The sequence below is a fragment of the Cupressus sempervirens genome, chromosome 3 (genome assembly GCF_028749045.1).
Source record: "Cupressus sempervirens isolate cs-2001-9-10 chromosome 3, ASM2874904v1, whole genome shotgun sequence".
Lineage (NCBI taxonomy): Eukaryota > Viridiplantae > Streptophyta > Pinopsida > Cupressales > Cupressaceae > Cupressus > Cupressus sempervirens.
This window is the reverse complement of record NC_143120.1, coordinates 974495536-974513504: the sequence shown is the minus strand read 5'-3', so window position 1 is coordinate 974513504 and position 17969 is coordinate 974495536. Positions and strand designations below refer to the sequence as shown.

Below are 17969 nucleotides of genomic sequence, written 5' to 3'. Positions count from 1 at the left end.
GCCTGTTATTAGCTTGATATACAATGAGACTGTTTCATTTAAAAAAAAAAACTCTAGTTGTCAAAATTTTGATGTAGCCTATTGTTGATGGTATGATAAACCCATCAAACCATCTCTAGCTAGCATTGATAGTTTGGTAGGGTTTTCCATTGATGGTATAACAAACCCATTGATTCATCTTTGGCTAGCATCAATAGTTCAATGGGGTTTTTTGTTGATGTTATAACAAACTCGTCCAATCATCTCTAGCTGGTGTTGGTAATTCAATATTTTGAATTAGTTGTCTGGCACCAACATGTGACATAGATGGGGATGATATTTGATAGAGCCATCCATTGATAAATCGATGGCTATGGAGTGCATCAAAGTTTTGATGAAATTGTAGCAACATTGACTTTTGACGTTTACTTGTCAAATTTTGACCACCAATGTGTCAAAAAATAGGTCCAAATTTAGTAGTATTAATTAATATTTACACAGAGTGATTTTTGTTGAAATTCATGATGCTTTAATGGTGCTAAATTTTTTGAAGGGACTATATGATAATTGGAAATAACTGATTTACCCCCCACCCCCACCCCCCCCACCCAATTATCTAACAATTTTGTATTAGAGATAAGTGTTTGGAGAAATACATTTAAAGGAACTTGAGCTAAAATTCAAAGATGTACACAAAAGAGGTACCAAGATTGAACACAGATAAGTTATCCACATGGAAAGACTTAATGAAGATACATCTTTCTAGTATTGGAGATAATGTCATGCATTGTTTGGAGAAATAATATACTACCCCTGCTAGTCCCTTGACTATCGAGAAAATGAATGAGAAAAGGAATCACAATAGTTTGATGATTGAGATTGTATTTTCTCAAGCAATGATGCTAAGTTTGATGATATAAAGAATTGTGCCAATGCTAAGAAAATGTGGGATAAAATGAAGTTAGTACATGGAGGAGATGATAATGTAAGTAGAGTTAAAGATGAAAGTCTCTGAGGTAAGTATGATGACATAAGAATGAAAGAAGGTGAGAATGTGCAGAATATGTGAACCAAATAAAGGATGTTGTGTGTGCAATTAGAGTTGATGGAGGACCTGTCATGGATTTTGAAATTGTAAGTAAAGTTCTCAAAACTCTTATACCTATTTATGCTATCAATATTTTTACAATTCAAGAAGTAAGAGCTATGCCTAGAAATTATTTGACATTTGATATCTTATTTGGTTGGTTGACTACATTTGAGTCGATAAATTGTGACAATAGTATGATTATAATGGAAAATGCATTTAAGTCTTCACTAACCATTAGCTATTCAAAGAAAGAGAAGAAAAGAAAAGAAGAAAGTGAATATGAAATTGAAGATGATTTAGATGAGCTTGAAGCTTTTCTTGCAAGAAGACTTCCAAGAGGTAAAGGTAAATACAAAAGTATTTTGATTTGTTTCAAGTGTAATGTGGTTAGTCACTTTGCTACCAAATGTCCTAACAAATACAAGTCTGATAGAAATGACAAGAAAGATTTCAAGTATAGGAAAAACATGGACTACAATATTTTAACATGCTATATTATCATATATTTCATCCTTTTAACATATATTTAGAAAACTTCCCCTAATCATCCCAATGTATGCACTTGGCTTGACCTTTTTATGAATAATTTATGAATTAAATAAAAAGTCACAGAACCACTACTTTGTAATTTTTATTTAATTAATAAATAAATAAAAAATAGTCATGTCAGATGGATGTAGTTAGTTGCATAAATTCTTCCTACAAAACTCTATCAACATAAATAAAAATATTGGTATACATCTCATCAACACAATTCTCTATGTTGTAAGCTTATTGGAAAGAATGATTGAATCACATGACATCTCCTTGCAATTAGCTAATGTTAGACTCACCAATTGACAAAGGCAAGCATTATGGCAAAATAATAATGAGCTCAACAATAATTCATTGCAAAGAAGAAATGGAACATATAAGAAAACATACGTTAGCATATAATTATGGATTTCTTAAACATCATTAAACATTTAGGAAAGGATTTAAATGGTGTGGGATCTTTAAAAGAGGAGATAGTTGTTAAAATGAGATAGTTATGTGATGTTAAGTTTTGATGCAGGAGCATCCAGTGGTGTAAGGGTAATCCTGTATCACCCAAAAATATGTTTAGTGTTAGTTTCTATTTAATGTGTTTTAATTTCTAGATAATCATTTGGGTCAAATAGAGATTCCAACCCTCATAGTTCCACTATTGGTTTTTTGGGTTAGAGTTTTTGAGCACCTTGAGATATGTGCTAATGTAGAAAATAGGTTATTTTATAATTGAGCCATAATAATGACAAGTTAGATGGTGTAAGTTGGATGGATGATTATAATTTTAATTTAAAGAACTCTAGAAAAAAGAATCAGGTCAAAAGGCTTTACAATTTGAAAGTTATTGCAGTTTTAAGTTGACTAGAGCCCCCCTAAGAGCACTTCAAAGTTATATTTGAGGCACTAAAAGGCCTTGTATAGGCTTGAAAAATGGGGGATGAGAAAAGTGGTCCATAGGCTTATAAAGCACTTGGAGAGCTTTCCAAAAATGTAAACAGTTTGCCAATCAGAGTACCAAATCAAAAGTTATGCCTCCCGAAAGATAAACTATCATTTCTATATTCTTCTAATTTTACACTAACTTCTGATGTGATTTCTAGAACCTCCTATTTTGGTAGTGGATGTAAAATGGCATATTCTAATTTTTATTCCTAACCCTAAACCTAATTGGGGTTTACTTAAGAACATTTGTGGCATTGTAAAGGCAATTTTGTGGTGGAGTTTGGAAAAAGGTACTAGAGGAGGGTTTTTTTCTCAAGGATCAAACTACATTGTAAGCCCTTAGGGAACGTCTTTCCTCATTGTACTGAATGTAATAGCATATCAATTATGATAATAATATTCCACTTTTCCTATTGTGTTCATCTTGGTCTTGGATTGTGCCCACATCAAGTGGTATCAGAGCAGGTTTTCTTGAGTGTGTAGACAGAGCACCGATTATGAGGTAGTTTGCACCAGGATAGCATGGTTGTGTGTTTTGACACAAGAAGATGCCTCCAAGAAGGGAGCATGGTGGAAGGGCTGGAGTTATTACTTCTAAGGTTAGATCCCTCCAGAGACAAGTCCAAGTATTGTAGGAGGAGTTCTGCAGAGGGATGAATGTCGCCGTAGGCAACAAAAGTGAGGAAGAAAATGAAGAAGAATGAAATATTGGGTAGGAAGGGGAAGGAGATAGAGAAGTCTTAAACCAAGTGGTGGAGAAGATTTTTAGGGCCATTTCTAAGCTTGCAAAATAACCTAACATTTATGTCACCATATTTTCAGGAAATCTAAACTTGGATGAGTTGATCGATTAGATCAATGAGCTAGAGGAATATTTTGAGTATGAGGATTTTAGGGACCCTGATAGGGTTAAGTTTGCAAAGGCCAAAATGGAAGGTCATGCCAAAATCTAGTGGCAAGAGATTTAGTTGGAAAGAAATAGAAGAGGAAAGGAGAAAATCCCAAGATGGGATCACACGGTGGACAAACTAAAGAAGTAGTTCATTCCTATTGATTATGAACTTGATTTGTTCAAGAATATGCAAGGGTCAAAGCAATTGGAAAAATCTATCTAGGAATACATAGAGGAATTTTACCAAGTCCTTATTAGAGTGGGGCATGCAAAAGAAAACAAGGAGAAGGCTAGCTATTACTTTAGTGAGTTAAGACCTAGCATTTAGGAGGAGTCAAGTTTGGTTAGAATGACTAGCATTGAAGAGGCATACTATTTTGCCTTGTGATTTGAGGAGAAGTTAAACAAAAAGTTTGATGGAAGGCAAAGAGGACATATTCAAGGAGGAAATAGTTGTGGCAAGTCATTTGGAGGCCAAAGCGAGGACCAAATGAAAAATGAAGATGTGGGTACCATTTGAAACTAGAGGAATGAGGGTTTCAACAACTCCTATGATCAAAAACTTGGAGATCAGAGAGGAAGAGGTAGAGGAAATGGACAAGGTTTAGGAAGAGGAGGCTTTTCTGGTACTTATTTTTATTGCAATGAAGAAGGTCATCATGCTTTCAAATGCCCTCAACACCAAGGAAGGATAGATAGGAGAGCTAATAGTCAAGCAAGGGTTGCTCATGTGGATGATGATGCATAGTCATCACATTCAAAGGATGTAGAAAGAGGAGAGGTTATAGTTAATAAAAAGGTCTTACTAAGAAGTGAGATTGAACCTGAATGAAGGAGGAGTTTGTTTCATACCAGGTGCAAGTATCAGGGTAAATATTTTGATGTGATTGTTGATGGTGGAACCACTAACAACTTGGTGTTAGAGGAGATGGTCTCAAAGCTAGAGCTCAAGAGGGAGAAACACCCCCAACCCTATTAGATTTCTTGGTTGTAGGATAATCATAAGGTCTTGGTTAGTGAGCAATGTTTGGTAATGTTCAAGATTGGGAGTTACCATGACAGGGCTCTCTGTGATATTATTCCAATAGATGTCTGCCATTTATTGTTGGGAAGGCCATGGCAGTTTGATAGGCATGCTATACATGATGGTCATGCAAATAAATACTCTTTGAAAAAGGATAGAGTTCACCACAAATTGAAGCCCTTGATAAAGGTATGCACTAGTGCTAGGATATGTCTTGTTGATGCAAGAAAATTTCTAGATGGCATGAAACATCAGCATATGTATTATGCTTTGATTCCTAGAAAATTTAAGGAAGGTAGTAGTGAAGTTTCACTTGATGTTTTAGGACTATTAAGTGAGTATAGAAATGTAATCTCTAATAATTTTCCAAAAGGGTTGCCGCTAGTGAGGAAAATTAGTCATCAAATAGATTTAGTCCTTGGAGCTAGTTTACCTAACAAGGCTTCTCACAAGATGAGTCCTACTGAGACTGTGGAGCTAAACAGACAAGTTCAAGAGCTCTTGAGGAAAGGCTTGATTCGAGAAAGCTCGAGTCCATGTGCAATAATTTTAGGGCTAGCACCAAAGAAGGATGGAGAGTGGAGAATGTGCACAGACTCTTGGACTATAAATATAATAACCATCAAGTATCAGTTCCCTTTTCCAAGAATGGATGATCTTATGGACTATTTGAGTGGAGCTCAATACTTCACAAAGATAGATCTCAAGAGTGGCTATCACCAGATATGAATATGAGAGGGAGATGAGTGGAAGACTACATTCAAGACCAAGGAGGGTCTATATGAGTGGTTATTCATGCCCTTTGGATTGACCAATGCACCAAGCACCTTCATGCGGCTTATGAATGAGGTACTAAATTTTTTTTTGGGAAAATTTTTTATTGTCTATCTGGATGATATTTTGATTATCAATAAGTCTTTGGATGAACATTTATTGCACATTCATAGTGTCCTTGAAAGGTTGAGGAAAGAGAAATTTTTGATTAATTTGAAGAAGTGTAGCTATGTCAAAAGGGAGTTAGCCTATTTGGGGTTTGTTGTATCAGTTGAGGGTCTCAAAATGGACCTAGAAAAGGTGAAGGTCATCTTCGAATGGCATACTCCAAGGTCTACCACTAAGGTGAGGTCATTCCATGGTCTAGTTAGTTATTAAAGGAAGTTCATGAGGAATTTCAGCAGTATATGCACACCCCTAATTGAAATAATGAGGGGGATAGAACAGATTTCAAGTGGATGACAAGAGCTGCAAGGAGTTTTGAATTGTTGTAGAAGAAGGTGACAGAGCAACCTATATTGACACTTCCTAATTTCAAAAAGGTATTTTAGGTGGATTACGATGCTTCTGAAAGTGCTATTAGGGTTGTATTAAGCCAAGAAGGTAAACCTATTGTCTATTTTAGTGAAAAATTGAATGATGTAAAGAAGTACTCTATTTATGATCAGGAGTTCTATGTAATAGTTTAGGCCTTAAAGAAATGGAGGCATTATTTGTTTCCAAAATAATTTGTCTTGTATATTGATCACCAATAGTTGTAGTACTTAAATAGCCAAGGTAAATTGAATCAAAGACATTTGAAATGGGTAGAGATCATGCAAAGCTATACATTTTTATTGAAACATAGAAGTGGAAGGTCTAATCATGTTGTAGATGCATTAAGTAGGAGACAATTGTTGTTGACAATAACACAGGTTGAAGTGGTTGGTTTTGATGAACTCAAGAATATGTACCTTGAGGATCCTGACTTTGTAGAGGCTTGGAAGGCTTGCAAATAACCTATTACTCTAGACGGGACTAGGTGGCTAGATTACACGATTTAGGATGGCATGTTGTTCAAGGGAAGTCAATTGTGTATTCCAAGGAGCTCTGCGAGGGAGAACTTGATCAAGCAGAAGCACAGTGGAGGGATGACATGACACTTTGGTTGAGATAAGACCATTGCCATTATTAGAGAAGATTATTTTTGGCCTCAATTGCTATAGGATGTGAAGAAGTTTATGCAGAGTTGTTAAGTATGCCAAAGAACCAAATGATTTAGTCACAATACTAGACTCTATCATCCATTGCTTGTTCAATCGAAGCCTTGGGAGGACATAAGTATGGATTTTGTTCTTGGATTGCCAAGAACACAAAGGGGTAATAACTTAGTATTTGTGGTGGTTGATAGGTTCTCCAAGATGACACATTTCATTCCATGCCACAAGATTCATGACATAGTGCATATTGTAGATTGGTTTTTCAGAGAGGTGGTGAGGCTACATGGTCTCCCAAAAAGTATTGTTTCTGACAGAGCTACTAAATTTGTGGGGTGTTTCTGGAGGACTTTGTGGAAGAAGTTAAAGATAGAATTGAAATTCAATTTTTCACATCATCCACAAACTGATGGACAAACAAAAGTAGTAAATAGAAGTCTGGGCAATTTGCTGAGGTGTTTAGTAGGAGATAAGCCCAACGGATGGGATTTGATTCTACCATAAGAAAAATTTGCTCATAATAATTCTATGAATAGGAGTATTGGTAGATCACCATTCCAAATTGTGTATAGGACTAGTCCAAGGACTACACCAGAGTTGAGAAAAATGGAGCAAGGAGAAAGGACAAGTGCTAAGGTAGAAGACTTTGCTGAACATGTCAAGAACCTACATGAGGAGGTGTGAGCACATATTACTAAGATGAACCTATAGTATAAGGCTAGGGCAGATCAAAAGAGGAGACATAAGGAGTTCCAAGTTGGGTATTTGGTTATGGCATACTTAAGGAAGGAACAATTTCTAGTGGGTACCTATAACAAGCTAGAGATGAAGAAATTCAGCCCCTACAAAATTTTAAAGAAACATGATTTAGGGAACGCATATGAGGTGGAGTTGCCAAATGGGATTCACATCTCTCCTATTTTTAATATTGCAAACTTAACATAATATCATGATGATGGTGCAGATGAGGATTTGATGTTGGAACCATGTCCAATTCCTACTTCTAAGAAGGAAGACATTGAAGAAATTTTCAATAGTTGTGTGGGATGAAGTACCAGAAATAGGTAGTATGAAGAATACCTGGTGAAGTGGAAAGGATGATTAGTAGAAGATTCAACTTGGATATCCATAGCGAAAGTTTCCCATTTGGGTTTTCCTCTACCAGCTATAAAGTGATAGGGTCACTTTTCAATCTACCCTGGATGTCTAATGTAGGAGCATCTAGTGGTGTAAGGGCAATCCTATATCACCCAGAAATATGATTAGTGTTAGTTTCTGTTTAATGTGTTTTCATTTTTGTATACCCATTTGGGTCAAATAGAGATTCCAATTCTCATAGTTCCACTATTGGTTTTATGGGTTAGAGTTTTAGAGCACCTTGGGATATGTGACAATGCAAAAAATAGGTTATTTTGTAATTGAGCCATAATTATGATAAGTTAGAGGGATAATTATAATTGTAATTTAAAGCACTCTTGAAAATGAATCAGGTCAAAAGGCTTTACGGTTTGAAGTTATTATAGTTTTAAGTTGTCTAGAGACCCCCTCGGAGCACTTCAAAGTTAGATTTGAGGCATAAATGGACTCGTACGGGCCCAAAAAATGGGGGATGGGAAAAGATCTTTTATAGACCTATAGAGCACTTGGAAATCTTTCCAAAAATGTAAACAGTTCGTCAATCAGACTCTCAGATCAAAAGTTATGCATCTCGAAAGTTGGACTACCATTTTTGGATTCTTCTAATTTTACACTGACTTCTGACGTGATTTCTAGAACCTTATGTTTTGGCAGTGGATGTCAAATGACCTATTCTAAAATGTATTCCTAACCCTAAACCTATTTGGGGTTTACTTAAGAACATTTTTGGCATTGTAAAGGCAGTTTTGTGGTGGAGTTTGGGAAAAGGTACTAGAAGAGGTTTTTTTTCTCCAAGATCACACTACATTGTATGCCCTTAGGGCATGTCCTTGAGTCTATCCTCATTGTACTAAATGTAATAGCATATCACTTCTGATAATAATATTCCCCTTTTCCTATTGTGTTCATCTCGGTCTTGGATCATGTCCACATCAAGTTTGTGGTATATAGAACAGGCCATATAGAAAATGCCTTTTTGAACTCTTACGTAAATCCTATAAAATATATATTATTACCAACCAAAAAAATATAAAATATATGGTAAGATTATAGATATTTTGTAAATTATTAAATACACATAAAAATTTATGTCTATCTTATTAACTAGTTAATAGATTTTATTACATGTATTTTTACATATATAAATTGAGAAAAAATAAAATAGACATTTTGATTTTTGAAGTTTATTGAAATCTCAAAAAAGCATAAAAAAATTATTGTTCCTAAAAAAATTCTTCTATAACACTCAAATGATTTTAGCTAATTACATTGAAGGAAATTCAACTTTGTAAATTGTAAATTTAAAAATTCACAAATTGACTTTATACAATTGAATTCCTTTTTAAAAACTAAATAAATAAAGTATATTGAGTGTGTAATATTATGACGAGTCAAAGCGTAAGTGAAATTAATAGTACTAGTCTAAAAACAAGTACTAATAATAATATATTCATATCTTGATAATAAATTAATGTTAACTACAACATCATAAATATAATTATGATTTAACAATTTAGTTATATTAATACAAATTTTATAGTAAATATTATCTAGAATAATGAAAAAGTGTGATATTTTGCAACATATTTGACTTATTTTTCTAAAGGTATGTATGATAGTTTTAGATGCCTATCCATATTCTATATTATCATTTATAGTTAATTACATGTGTGTTTAATTAGATTCATTGGACCAAATACAATTTATACTTACATTATCATTATTAATATTCATCAATTTTATTAACATTGATCAGTCTATAACATCTTTTGATAACTAAATATTTTAAAAGAACTATGTCATCATTTCAACTTATATTTACATAACTCTCTCTCAACATTTATAAATGGAAATATGACTAAATATTTTAAGAGCATAGTGTCATCACATATGTCATCATTTCAACTTATATTTATGAAATAAAATAAAAAACTGAACATCTATAAATAAAAATATGGCTAAATGTTTTGAAAATATTGAATTGTCATATAAATATTGTATTGTCACATAAGGCATCATTTCAACATATTCTTACAAAACTCTCTCTCAACATCTAGGAATAAAAAATATTTAGTCATATTTTAAAAATGTTATGCTATCAAATATGTCATCATTTTAATTTACATTTACAAAATTCTCTTTCAATACTTTTAAATAAAAAAATATGATTCAATATTTAAAAACTACTATGCTATTACATATATTCACCATTTCATCTTATATTTATAAAATTCTTGCACGATACATATAAAAGTAATAATATAACTAAATATTTTAAAATGCTATATTATGACATATATAATCTTTTGACTTATATTTACAAAACTATCCTTAACTAAACAGTCAAATATATACACTTGACATTGTATATGAGCAATGTTAGTATGCTAATAGAAACCAAATTTAAATAAAGCTTCTACAAACTAAACAAAATTCATAAACTTTAAGATAGACTAAGATGAGCTCTCAATTGAGAATATGAGCCATTAATGGGCTCTCTCAATGAGAAGCTCTCTTGTTGAGTAGCTTTATCTAAATGGATAGGATGTATGCTCAATATGCTTCCAAAGGCTTCAATGGATGATTGTGGATTTTTGGTGTGGATAGATGGCTTTAGTATGGATTTGGCTCTCAAAATAGCATTATAACTTTACTTCATGGATTGTGTTATTTTGCAAAGGGAAAGGATCCAATTTATAGGCAAGAGGCTTGAGGGATTGAGGGCTAAGATGCAAGGATGGGAAAAAGCTCATGGAGGGCTTAGATTGCATGAGAGGAGAGCACATGGATTGTGCTTCCTTACAACCAATCAAGGAGTGACACATGTCACATGGTGAGAGGATGGAGGAAAGGGGAAGGATGAGTCAACAAAGGAGGCTCAAGGGATAAAATCTTCATAAAGACCCTCATAATGACTTGTAAGAGCAACAAAAGGGCTTGTAAGAGTCATTTATGACCTAGTGGACTTCATAAAGTTTTATGGTTGAGATATTTTGAGGGTGATGAGAGCAATTTTGACTTGGACTTGATTAGGAAGGTTTTAATCTTGTTTAGGCTTGTGCAAATGATTAGAGGATGGATTAGGATGGTTTAGGATTAGCTTAGGGATAGGCAAGTGGATGGCATTTAATGAGGGTGGGTGAAGGAGGAGATATTTGTTAACTTTGGCTTGGGTTAGTAAGTTTTAACTCATGTTTAGGGAATGTGACAAGGTTAGGAGGGGATTAGGATTAGGTTTAAAGACATCTTCTAGAAGAGTCTAGACTTTGGATGAGGATGAAGACTTTCTAGAAGAGTCTAGAATTTCCTAGGATGAGGATGAAGACTTTCTAGAAGAGTCTAGAACTTCTTAGGATGAGGATAAATTAGATTTTTAGGAAACAAATAAAGTTTTATTTATTTCAAGGGTTTGGGTTGAGGAGATATTTATTAAAACTTTTTTAATAAACATGAGAATTAATATTTAATCTTAATTAAATATTTTGAGTCGGGATTAGGGGGTAGGAAATGATGGGATTAGCCTTTAATCGAAATTAAAGAAGGATTAAAAGATTTTGGAAGAGGTTATTGGTCATAAGGAAATTGGCCAAGTTTGGGCAAAAAATAATTTTTTAATTTATTTTAGGATTTTTGGTCAATTTATTAATTAAATAATTAATAAATAAGGAAATAATGTTTAAATAAGATTTAAACATTTTTGGGAGGGATTCCTTAATTAAATATTTTTAATTAAGATAAAGGGATTTAATGGCATAAAAATTAATTAATTAATTAATAAATGATGATGTCATCAGGACTTTTTCAGAAAATAAAAATACTTTATTTTCTAAAGGTTTTTAGGTGTCTACAGACATGACCATTTTATGAATTTGTTAATGTAATAAAAAGTCAAATTGTTCTATAATATTTTATTTAATAAATAATTTCACAAAATTAGTCATGTGAGATGATTCCTGCAAAATTCTATGAAGATATATTAAAAAATTGGTAAACATCTCATCAACACAGTTCTCTATGTTGTAAGTTTATTGCAATCCTACATAAGGCAATTAAAAGAATGGTTAAATCACATGACATCTCCCACAATTAACTAATGTTAGACTCACCAATGGATAGAGGCAAGCATTATCACAGAATAATAACCAGCTCAACAACAATTCATCACAAATAAGAAATGGAACATATAAGAAAACATATGTCATCATAGAACGATGGGTTTCTTAAAAAGCTTTAACTATTTAAGAAAGAATTGAAATGGTGCAGTATCTTGAGCTAGTTGTTAAATTGACTGAATCCACCAAAAATAAAGATGTGATTTGCATTGATTGAGCTAAGCTCTTTAACAATCATGGCTTCCACAAACCAGTAGATGACAATTAAGTAGGAGAACAAAATGACCAATGATCTTATAATTTTATGATGTGTTTCAAGTGGCTATGATCCTCTAACTCCATGGCCATGTTTGAAATGGTTGTGATCTTATAGCTATGTGGTGTCTCTCAAATGCCCATGATCTTTTTCTCTCTTTCATATATTTTTATATTTACGGAGAGCAGTCATTAGAATGGATCATATAATTCTTTATTTATATTTGAAATGTTCTTATTTAAATAGTACAACATTTAAGTAGAGCTTAAACTTGCAACCATTTCCATTTTTTTTAAGACTCAACCATCCAGTCTCAAATTTCTTTTCCCATGTCTCAAATACCCATGATCTTAAAAACTCTACAGTCATGTCTCAAATAATCTTGATCTTGCAACTCTATGAGCATGTCTCAAATACTCCTTATTTGAAAATTTAATTGAGATTCAACAACTATCCATGGTTTCACTCAATCATCCGATCTAAACCCAAGGGTAAATCCTTTGTTTGATTTTATTTAGTGATGAATTCAAATTTTAATGTCTTATAGATGAAATTGAAACTGATGTAAATAGTGATCATGTTGTGATTAGCACAATAACTCTTAAAAAAAAACATTACACTTTGGCTACAACAAACTAGTTGCATAATCTATTCCTTGGGTTGTAAGATTTACCTTATCTGTAAGAGTTTCTATTGTTATGTCTATTGTCTCAATCATATTATATATGGGAGAAAATTTTGATGAATGAAGTGTGTATGTCCTTAACAGGGCTATGATGCATCACTCTTTCTAGACAATAGTGGAAGCATTGTGAGCAAGAAGAATTTAGTTCCCAACAAGAACTCAGTGAGAGGATTTTCTATAATTGATGAAATAAAGAGTGAGTTGGAGAAGGTGTGCAGTAAAACGGTCTCCTGCAAAGATCTTCTCACCATTGCCTCTCGTGACTCTATGGTCTTGGTAATCATCATCCTCAAATCTCTTCTTTCTCTTTATAGATATTTTAAAATTTCTATTTTACTTTTGATATCAAATTTTATTGACTCGTATCTATTGGTATTCATAAGAATGGATATGCTACTTAAGTGTTTATTGCATTTGGATAATTTTATAAGGAAAACAAATGGAAACTTAATTAAAAGTCACCAGTCCCAATCACACTTAATCACATTTTTTCTCAAAAATCAAATCCACTTAATTTCTTTATACCTTATACACCATCCATTATAGTATCGCTCCACCTCATTAATCAAAACTAACTCTCAACTATGCTCAAAAATTCATCTTAGTATTTTAAGGTGATCTTGATCTGTAGAGTGGAGGACCCAGTTGAGAAGTAACATTAGGAAGAAGAGATTCAAAAAGTGTAAGCATACAAGGCTCAAATAAAAACATCTCTACACCAAACTCAACTTTTCAAACTCTTCTTAATAAGTTCAAATGCCAAGGTTTGAATGAGGTAGACCTAGTGGCACTTTCACGTACCTTCTACACTTATTCCTTCTTTTTTTAGTTGAAGTGAGAAAACAACAAGTGAGTATTCAATGAATCTTATCATAACACAATATTTATGTTATAAAATCTTGTAGGAAGCCACACAATTGGTCAATCTCAGTGTACAATTTTTCAATAGAGATTGTACAACCAAAGTGGAAATGGGCAACTTGATTTTACCATGGAGACGAGTTATTTTGCTAAGTTGAGATCTACGTACCCACAATCAGGAGGAGATAACAATATTTCCCCATTGGATGCACTAACTGCAACCAAATTTGACAACTCCTATTTCATGCCCTTGTTGAGCAATATAGGACTTTTGAATTCAAATGAGATTTTGTTCACCATGGGTCAAGGAAAAACAATGGAGACTATGAAATTATATGCAAAAAAGAAGGAGATGTTTTTGAAACAATTTGTGGAATCAATTATTAAGATGGGAAATATTAGTCCTCTCACTAGCAATCGAGGGCAGATTAGGACTAATTGTCACTTTGTTCTATAGCACCCTATTGAAACTCACTTCACAATGCTTCTTGCTACCATTCAACATGGTTTTTTTAGTGTGCATTTCTTTTTATCATCAACATAACCATTATCCCCATATCTCTCCTATCCTTCGAAATAATGATTTATGCTTCCCAAAGAATAAGAGTTTTGGTTTTCAGGGTATGTGTAGGATCATGGTGTGCCAATGGAAATTTGAAATATCTATAGTTCTAAAATATCTCAAACCATTTCAAAATCTATTCTGACTTTTTCCCCACCCACCCTGATACTAAATGAAAACAATTAATATCTTTATAAGGTCTACTATATCTTTTGATACCAAACCTATATGGTCAACTTTAAAAACAACCTAAATATGTGTTGTTGGCCTGCTTTTATGTGATTTTTACTTCAAACATGTAGCTGATGAATTTTTTTTCCACCAAAATTTGATGAAATGAAAAGGGTTTCTTAAGAATGTTCTTATCTTTCCATAAATGTAAGGTTTGCCAAATTATGAGTTTAGTAAGTAATTATTACTTATTTTCTAATAGAGTTATGTATAAAGTGCTGACTAGCACACTACTTGAAAAATAACTATAACTTTCAAATGGTACAACATCTTTTAAATCCAAAAGATGCATCACATTCTATGTTTCTTCTACTATAAGGAAAAAAATTGAAAAATTTAATTTTGTAGAGTTTTGAATTAGTTAAGGTGGTTAGACACGAGAGTTTTTTTATTCCAAAAATACTAAAGTAAAAAATTAATTATTTATTATTTATTTGGAATAAAAATATCCAAAATATGTGTCACATCTAGGCATGAGTCTACTACTTATGTTTAGAATATTATTTAAAAATATTATCATTTGGTTTTGATTAAGGTGGTCGGACATACATCTACTTATTTTTGTTCTAAAATTTTTGTAATATTGCATTAAAATTCAAAATTTTGACCAATTGATTTTTATTTTTTTGAAATAAGTCCTAGTAGTTTAGAAACTAGATTCAATTTTCTAGAGATTCTTTTCTCTCAACTTTTTGATATAAAGTTAATGACAAGTAGAAAATTGTACATCAAGTTGACATAACCCTAATTTTCTAATTTTTTATTGCCACTTAAGAGCATAGTTTGGTTGACCATGATCTTGCACATACCCTTCGCTTTCTTTGTTTAGGACCTTGGTACATTAAGAACATGAAGGTTTGTCACAAAAAATAGTGAATAAAAGTTTTGATCTTCCCCAAAATATTAAATATTGTTGCTTCACAAAAATGGAAAGGATGAAATTTGGCATCCTTTGGTAAGTTTATTTATTCGATATTGGTTATTTTCTAGAGTATTTTGGTTTTTTACTTCAAAAAATATTTAAAATTAAATATTTTAAAATAAGGAGATTAAGGTGATTTATTTGTCAATCATATTTTGACAATTACAATAAAATTATAATTTATTAAAAATTAGTTGGAAAGTATATTTGAGAAATATTTTCGTACATCTCATAATAAGAAAACTAATGCAATTGATTATCAAACTTATTGTATTTAATAACTAAATATACTAAGTTTATGTATGTAGTACTTGATTACATGTTTACCATTTATATTTGATGATGAACACATTTATTTTAAAATTAAGAAGCAGCCAAAATGGGGGCTAGCACATAACAGAGCAAAAAACTAACTAGAGACTAGTTGGAAGTCATTTCCATGAGACTACCCAACCCCATTTTTAAATATAAAAAACCCACCCATAAGCATGATAGTAAAATAATTATTGCTGAAAACCACAAAATTATTAAAACTATACATAAACTTGGCCATCAAATACAACTTGTCCATTAAACCAATCCAATTTAGAAAACTTGAAAAAGAGCCCAAAGGCTGAAGCAAGTAACTAACAACCATAAGCAAAAAATTGAACAAGAAGCACACCATCATGAGGTAACCAATCATTGGTTACTTGAGTTCTCCAAGAGAAGGTGAAGCCAATCATCGGCTAGAAAATTGTATAGAGAGAAAGTAGTCTCCACATCCTTGTCATCAATTACACCATCCATGTTAGTTTGCATGAGATATAGGGTAGTAGTCATCGAGTGCATAACATGCACTAAGAAATTGGCAACCCTATCGAACTTATCCTCCAGCTCCACATTCTTTTTGATAAACACATTTGTTGAAATTCATTACTTGATTACATGTTTGCAATTTGTGTTTTATGATTAATAATATATAATATTATTTTGTGATCATTGCTATTTAGTTTCCATTTACGATGTCCAAAATGTTAAATATGATGAAGAGATAAAGTGGAAGCAATTACTAAGTGGCTATATTGATGTACTTTGTTGTTAGGTTGATTATCAATAAAATGAATCCCATACTAAATTATTTTGAATTGTTTGAAATATGTCCCTTGCACAACAATTTTACTTGCACAAGAAGCAACATGTTAAGGTGAGAATCTATAAAATATATTTCTTAGAAATTGAATTAGTATGAACCTAAGCTATGGAATTTATTCAAAATATGCATTCAATTGTAGATAAACCACTTAACCTATGGGAACCAACATTCCTTGCTGCTTTCTAGTTGTTTTAAACTTATTTCTCTCTTCTATGTAATGCAATAAATAATAACTAACAACTTCTATGTTTCCAAACTATTTTGTAACTATAGTTAAACATCTACTACAATAATTTTATATAAAAAAATCCAAGTAAAACAATAATCTAAATTAAACCACTTGAATTTACCTAGAAATGAATATTAAAAGTAATTATGTACATATTTGTAAATGGGTGTATAGTCTATATATAAGAGTGAGAGATGATAAATATATATTTATCTATATTAATCAATCCTAAAATATGGTCCCAATCAATAGAAATAAAAGGAGTATTGGGTATGTGCAGGATCATGGTGTACCAAACTATGGCCTTAAGTGGCAGTGAAAAATCAGCAAATCAGGTTTATGTCAACTTGACACATAATTTTGAAGTGGTTATGGACTTTATATCAAAAAATTGTAAGAAAATAATCTGTAAGAAATTGAATGCAGTTTCTAAACTACTAGGCCTTATAAGGAGAAAAAAATAATTAATTGGTCAAAAGTTTGAATTTTAATGCAGTACTAAAAAAATTTCAAGGCGAAAATAAAAAGTAGTTGTATGTCTGACCACCTTAATCAAAATCAAATCATAATATTTTTAAAATATAATTATAGATATGAAAAGTAGACTCATGCTCAGATGTGACGCATTTTTTTTGATATTTTTATTCCAAATAAATAATTAAATATGAATTTTCTACCAAAACTTTTTCGAAAAAAAAAAGTCCCGTGTCTGACCACCCTAACTAATAGAAAATTTTACCAAATTTAAATCTTTTTTATTTTTCTTATACTAGCCGAAGTATAGAATGTGAGGCAACTTTTAGATTTAAAAAATGTTATACCATTTGAAAGTTATAGCTATTTTTCAATCAGTATGTCAATCAACACTTTACAATTATCTTCATTGATAATTAACTAATAAATACTTATCGAACTCAGAATTTGACAGAAATTATATTGATGAAATCTAAAGAGCGATATTAAAAAACCCTTTTCATTTTATTCAATTTCGATCAAAATAACATTGTCAGACGGCTACCCGAAGTTTGAGTATCACTAAAACCCTCTTCAAACATGTCTTTTGGGTTGCCAAGCCAAATCGGATATCTGATTATAAATCCGATATTCGATATGTTGCGATTGGCAAATTCAAAATTCCAGCCCATTTTGGAGGGAAAATTGGATTTAAACATCATAGCTTATTATTTATAAATTATTTCACTTATATTACTATGTAAAGACATATTTTAATACATTATATATATTAACATAATGTAAAGATATAAAATATAATCTAGCAATATATAATAATATATTATGTTAATCTTATTACAATCTATAAATATAATTTATACTATTATTATTTTTACTAAATATAATAACGTAATATATATATATATATATATATATATATATATATATATATATAATACGT

The 17969-nt window shown here is 31.8% G+C and overlaps 1 pseudogene; it reads left to right on the top strand.

Moving 5' to 3' along the window:
• Positions 1-980: 980 nt before the first annotated feature.
• On the top strand, positions 981-13933 carry LOC149570004 (peroxidase 15-like; annotated as a pseudogene).
• Positions 13934-17969: the final 4036 nt, after the last annotated feature.